Here is a 6593-nt window from a genome sequence, read left to right as displayed (position 1 = left end):
GTGTCTGGGAACCATTTCTTCCGAGTGACTGACAGTTACATTGTATTTTTTTCTTTGACGGTATATAGTGATCTTTGCGGTATTTCGATAATCTCAATTATAGTTTACCGTCTTAAATCTGTAAAATATTTTAAAGGAACTCGTGAATCACATCAAAACGAAATATTGTTCCACTGCAGTAATAATTTCTTTGTGTCCCATACCAGGAAGGGAAGAGCAGGCATTTGAAACATTGTGGTACTGCCGATGCCCACTTCCGGTCGCTATTCAATGAAGGCTTGTTGAAACCTGGGTTCTAAACTTCGTTTGAATTTGTAGTTTAGAATCTTTAATTTTAATCGAAGTATACTCGGACCTTCAAATACTATTTGTTTCCTTTGCCAAAAATAAAACCCCAAAGTTAACGACTGGGTCGTAATATACTTTTCTCTATTGTCTCACGGGGATGTTAAAATTGAATTTGGAAAAAGCATTCTTACTGCTGAAGGAACCCATGTACGTTACATGTACTTTTTTTAGGTTCTTGTCTAGTTACTAGCCTAAGTAAGTATTTACATCACCATTTATTGATCTGTGTTATCATTAGAGCGAAATGCAGTTTCGTTTTTATCTCGTGAGAAAATGATCCAGTTGCTTACCACTGTTTCGCGACAAACATGTCATAACATGACATGTCCACATGACTCATGTAACGTTAACTAGGCCTATCATGACTGTTAACACACCGTACTAGAACCCTATCCTAACGTCATTTGTGTTAAGATTGAACCAGAGCTGCAGGGAGGCAATCGGATTGAAGTCATATATCTGTGTTTCTATGTGGATTCCGTGTTTTTAAGTGTACAACCTGACAATCAGGTGTTGGGCCAAGGCTAGTTTCATTCTGAGAAAAGATGATGGAAAATGACATGTCCAACCACCCCGTTTGCCACATTTGTAATGTACGCCTTCAGTGTAAAAATTTAAAGGCATACACAAGACATTATCAAATTCACAGGCATGAGAGAAATGTGCACTTTCCCTGCTGTGTCCCAGGATGTATGAAAACATGTTTTACTTACAAAGGGTTGGTGTCACATGTATCAAGACATCATGGAACAGGCATAGCTCATGGCAATGATGGAATTAGTGCCAGATATCAGAGTGCAGGTGTTAGTGTAAAATGCATGATGCAGTTTTGTCAACAGCAGTGTTCTGATATTCAAGAATTTTTGGCACACTTGAAGAATCACATCAAGGAAGGATTGACTGTAGCATGCCCATTTGGAAATTTTACAAAGCAATTCAATGTAAAGTCTTCCTTGTCTTCACACATATCTAGATATCACAGACATTATACAGTGCATTCACTAAGACCAGCACTACTTTGCTCAAATGTGGACATTGACAGTCATTTTAGTAATCCACAAAGTAACACAGAACCATGCATTGATGCTTGTGAAGACAGTTCTGATGAGGATGATGAATGTGCAGATGAAAAAGGTGATAGTGTGGCCGAATACACTAAGGCAATAGCATTGTTTTTGTTGAAGTTGCACTCAAAGTCACTTGTTCCGGAAACAACTATTCAAACAATAGTAGATGAAATGAACATTTTGCAACAACTTACTCGTGACAGTGCCAAGAAAAATGTCAAGTGTAAACTCATGAAAGCTGGGGTTTCTGGTGATGTCGTATGCAAAGTGGCAAATGATATTTTGGATGGCATAGCTGAATTGGGATGTAGCTTAGCACCATCAGAAGATTCACACCACTTTCAGTCCCAGCAATGTGGTACACTTCGCTCGAGTTATCTCAGGAAGAATTACTACAAAAAAACATTCAAATTTGTGAGTCCAGTAGAAATCAACCTCGGGATAGATTCCTCGGGCAAAACACATATCTGCCACTATGTTCCAATTTTGGAAACTCTGAGGGTTTTGTGTGAAGACACATCAGTGCACAGACATTGGGTGCCAAATAGAGAAAGTAACCAAGGAAACTGCCTGAATAATATTCATGATGGGAAAGTGTTCAAACAGAATGCATTTTTCCAGAGCAATCCTGATGCTTTGCAAATACTGCTGTTTCAGGACAGTTTCGAGATAGTGAACCCACTTGGATCAGCAAGATGTAAACACAAGGTACTTGGCATTTATTACACGCTCGGTAACATAGATCCTAGATGTAGGTCACAGATTGACACTATGCAATTGGTTATGGTGTGCAAAGAAAAGTCAATCAAGGAATATGGGCCAGAAGCAGTATTGTCGAGACTTGTTAAAGATATACAGCAATTAGAATGCGAGGGAATTTCTGTACATGGTGGGAAAGTTGTCAAGGGCACTTTATTGGCTATAATAGGTGACAATTTAGGATCCCATTATATTGGAGGTTTTACTGAAAGCTTCTGTGCAAGTTACTACTGCCGTTACTGTCTCCGAAGTAAGAGTGATTGCAGATAACCCACCTTACATTGAGGGATTGTACAGAACTAAAGAGATGTACAATAATTCCATTCAAGTTTCGAATGAAGGTGATGCTGATCATGTGCAAGGCATCAAATTTAATTCAGTTTTCAACTCTCTGTCTTTCTTTCATGTAATTAACCCTGGGTTACCTCCATGCCTTGGTCATGATCTTTTTGAAGGAGTAGTAGACTATGACTTGGCACTGTATATCCAGCATTTTGTTGTTGACAAGAACTGGTTCACATACGAATGCTTAAATACACAGCTGGCAAGGATTCCATTCAGTGCTTGTGATTCAAAGAATATGTTGTTTGTTGTTAGGAAAGGAGAAAGGGTTGGAGGGCATGCTGTCCAAAATTGGTGGTTTCTACGATTTTTTCTAATTGTGATGAATGACTACATTCTTGACACTGGGAATCCCACTTGGGGTTACTTATGAAATTGAAGGAGATTGTGGAGATAATAGTATCACCTAGTGTTGATTCATCTCAAGTAGCCTATCTCAAGGTCATTATTGATGAGTATCTGGAGCAGAGAAAGAAGTTATTTCCCCAGAAAAAACTTCGACCAAAACATCACTTTATCTGCCACTACCCATGGCTCATACTGATGTTTGGTCCACTAATCAGAGTGTGGACATTGCATTTTGAAAGTAAGCATGGCTTCTTCAAAAAGTGCGTTCGGATCAGTCAGAATTTCAAAAATGTAACTTCCTTGATGTCAGAGAGGCATCAATTAATGCAGGCATATTCTTTTCATGGGAATTTTTTCCCAGATGATGCAAAGGTGAAGCATGGAACGGCATTTGACCCATATATGTATGCAGACAATATATGGTACTGACATAATGCACAAGGTACAAGAAAGCTTCAAGGACAAAATTCCCAAGATTTTGTGATTCCTTAGGCAGCACCCTCCTTGTCTACGAAACAGACAACTCCAAGATACAGTCCAGCAACTTGAGGCAGCTTTTGATGTTGTGGGCAACAAGTCACCACAAGTGATTGGCTTGATTGCTGTTTTGTGTGCCTACTTTGGTGAGGACAGGAAATGCTACGTTCTTTCTACGGAGGTAAGCAATTAAAACTTTAAATACAGAGTGTTCACAAAAAAGTATCCCAAATTTCAACTTCATGCATAATTCTGCTTCTTTACTTCTGGATATAAGGGGAGTGGTGAAGGCCTTGTCTTTCAAGTAACCCCACAGGAAAACATCCCAAGGTGTAAGATCAGGAGATCTCAAAAGGCCATTCAACATCACAAAACAATGCAGTTACTCTTGTGGTGTCACAGTAAAATAAGATCTATGTCACTCTGATCCAGGTTATGAGGTGAAAAGACGAGCAGTAAGAGCAAATTTTCCTCTTAAATAATGTATATTCCCTAGAGAAAAAGTCATTAAAGACAATTCGAGGAGTGCAAAAAATGAAAACGTTGTACACTTGGATTTCTGGGACCAGTCTCATGGAGTTTGGTGTCAAGTGGCATGCCTGTATGGAACTCTTTCCATGAGGTCTCAAATTTCACTCATATTTTTTTATACCCCAATCCAGTAGTATAAAGTTAAATTAAAATACCGATCAAATTGTTGATTTTCAGGAACTTGAGAAAGCTGCTTTCAGCAAAGAGGATCTGCCTGGTAACCCCTGTTTACTCGTGTATGGTAAGTGCTAGATTACATGTATTTCATCATTAGAGCATGTTTGTGTTAGTCTGTCTCCTAGTTGTGTGATGTATCATTGAGTATTGTACACTGGTGACCATTTTATCAGTGTTTTTCCTCTAGGTTTCCAGCAGAGAAAATAAATAAATGTTACTTCCTGAATTGGAAAAAGACATACCTTTAAAATTTGATAGTATATTTTGGTTCCAATTTCAACTGTTGGATACCTAGTAAAGCTGTTCCACTCATGTGAGTTTCAAAATTTGTCCTCCTGTCTAAAATTAATTGTTTGTTCTGGGGAATCATGAAACTTTGTGACGACATTGCCATAGGTGCATGCAATTTGAATATGGCCGCCTTTTTCCAAGATGGAGGCCATTTGTCAGCTGACGTAAGTAACATGGCAACAAGGGTAATGTTTGTTTGTTATTATGTCAAATATCATGTAGGTTTATAGGGCCAAGGAATCAGATGGTTATTGTCTGGTGCTGAAAATATGTAGTATTAAATTTGACACCAAGAAAAGTTTCCACACTTCTTTGTTTCCAAGTAATTTACAGCAGCTGATCTTGGAAAATGGCAGCCATATGCAAATTGTATGCGCCTGCAGTAATGTCCACCAATCATGTCCAAGAATAAAACAAAAGGCATCTGACAGCTACATCTGCCCCGACAAAACTCCCTTTTGTTGGTCAGCAATAGAACAGGCCTGTAGATTAGTTTATCACTTCACACACTCAGGTTTTTTTTATACTGATGGAGACAAGGAGCAGAACATCAAGTGTGATTCCCTTCATTTTTTCAAACTCAGACTTTCAAGAATGTAATGTCTCCTGACGCTACATACACCTTGTTACCATACATCCTGTTACTGTCTCCACCAGGTGTACCTTTCAAATCGGCCCAAAATGTAACACCCACCCCCATCAAAAATTAGTTTTGGTTTCATTTTGATTTTCAGGAAAGCTACTGGAGGCTACCAAATGGTCACTCTGTATTGGAGGATTAACAGTCGCTGATGTGAACAACCCCATCACTGCACTCTGCATGCTTTTTAGCAGCTACTACATATTCAACTTGCAGTACCCAGCAAGCTCAGGGGGAGTTATGGAGTTCATTCAGAGGTTAGTAAAGTGAAGGTAAACAAATCAAAGCCATTGTTGTTTTGGAGATCTGCACATGACCAACATGAGACCAACACAAGAACCAGCAGTCTCAATTCAAGTTGCAATCTACATTCAAATACATACTGCAACAAAGGGATTCTATTGTCATTGCATAGCTATCACTTTTCTTGTCTCATGCTGGTCTCAAGTTGTTTTGTGTCCATTCTTGTGATGGTCTTGTGATTGGGGTTCATGTGTTCTCCCATCCCTGTATTCTCTGATGCAGTCACTGGCAGGCTTAACTAATTTGTGTCAGAGTTTCCAACTCGCTAGTGTGACATTCTCTTAATTTTGACTGTGGGACGTCCATTGGCTGAACCCACAGCTTGCACATTAACGTCCAGTTCTAGCCATACAATGACTGGAGCCTCCAGCTTGAGCATTCAGGCAATGGTCCATTCCCACCTACATCACCTTTTTTTCCACAACATGAGGGATTCACCCAACTAGTGTGACACACATCTGAAATTGAGTGAGGAACTTCTTCAGAGGGTCTAAATGAATACAAATTGTACAGTGATGGTGCGTTACAAAAACCAACTGGAAGGTCTCCCGAGGACAAAGCTTATTTTTCTGCAAAATAAGCATGATTGAAAACCTTAAAATTTGCAGATTTAGAGAAAGTTTTCAGCTCATTAGGAAATTCTTCCCCAGAAGTGCAATTTTGTTTGAAAAATGCATAACATATAGCTTTCATCTTGGGGGACCAACCCGTTATCTTATCCTGCTTAAAATTGTCTTCTTCGCCACACTTTGATGTAAATACATGTAAGAGCTGTAGCTAATATTTCTATTAAAAAGTTGTTTCTCCTTTTTTCATCTTTAAAGATGCATTGTGGGAATCAATCTGCAGGCAGGAACTAAAGGAGGAAAGAAGAAGACAGCAGTGCATGCCGGGCTCTTGAAGCTAACCAGTGCATTAAAGGCCTTTGAATGGAATGTGTAGACCCCCCACAATGACAGGCAAACCGTAAATCAAACTGTTGTTGCTAGACAATAAACATGTGTAATCAAAAACTAATTCAAAAAAGAAGAGGCGTTGCATACTTGCATTTGTAAAACTGACAAATAAAAAAAAACCACACCTAATTTTGAAAAGTAATTTTCTCAATTAAAGGCATATTCTGGTTTGCAACTGGTCGACCTTGTCACTGATTAACTGGCCATCCTTGCCTTTATTCTCAGTTCGGTATTAAATAAGGCAATTGTTCAAATTAAGTCGCTCATTAAGCTTGAAGTGTGATTGAAAGAAAAAAACAAGTTTACACTTAAAAAAACTAGCAGTCTCTGATCAAAAGTGCGGAATACTGAAAT

The sequence above is a fragment of the Acanthaster planci genome, linkage group LG02 (assembly GCF_054643075.1).
Source record: "Acanthaster planci isolate LZ-2023a linkage group LG02, COTS_SCS, whole genome shotgun sequence".
NCBI lineage: Eukaryota > Metazoa > Echinodermata > Asteroidea > Valvatida > Acanthasteridae > Acanthaster > Acanthaster planci.
Note: the sequence above shows the minus strand (reverse complement) of the source record.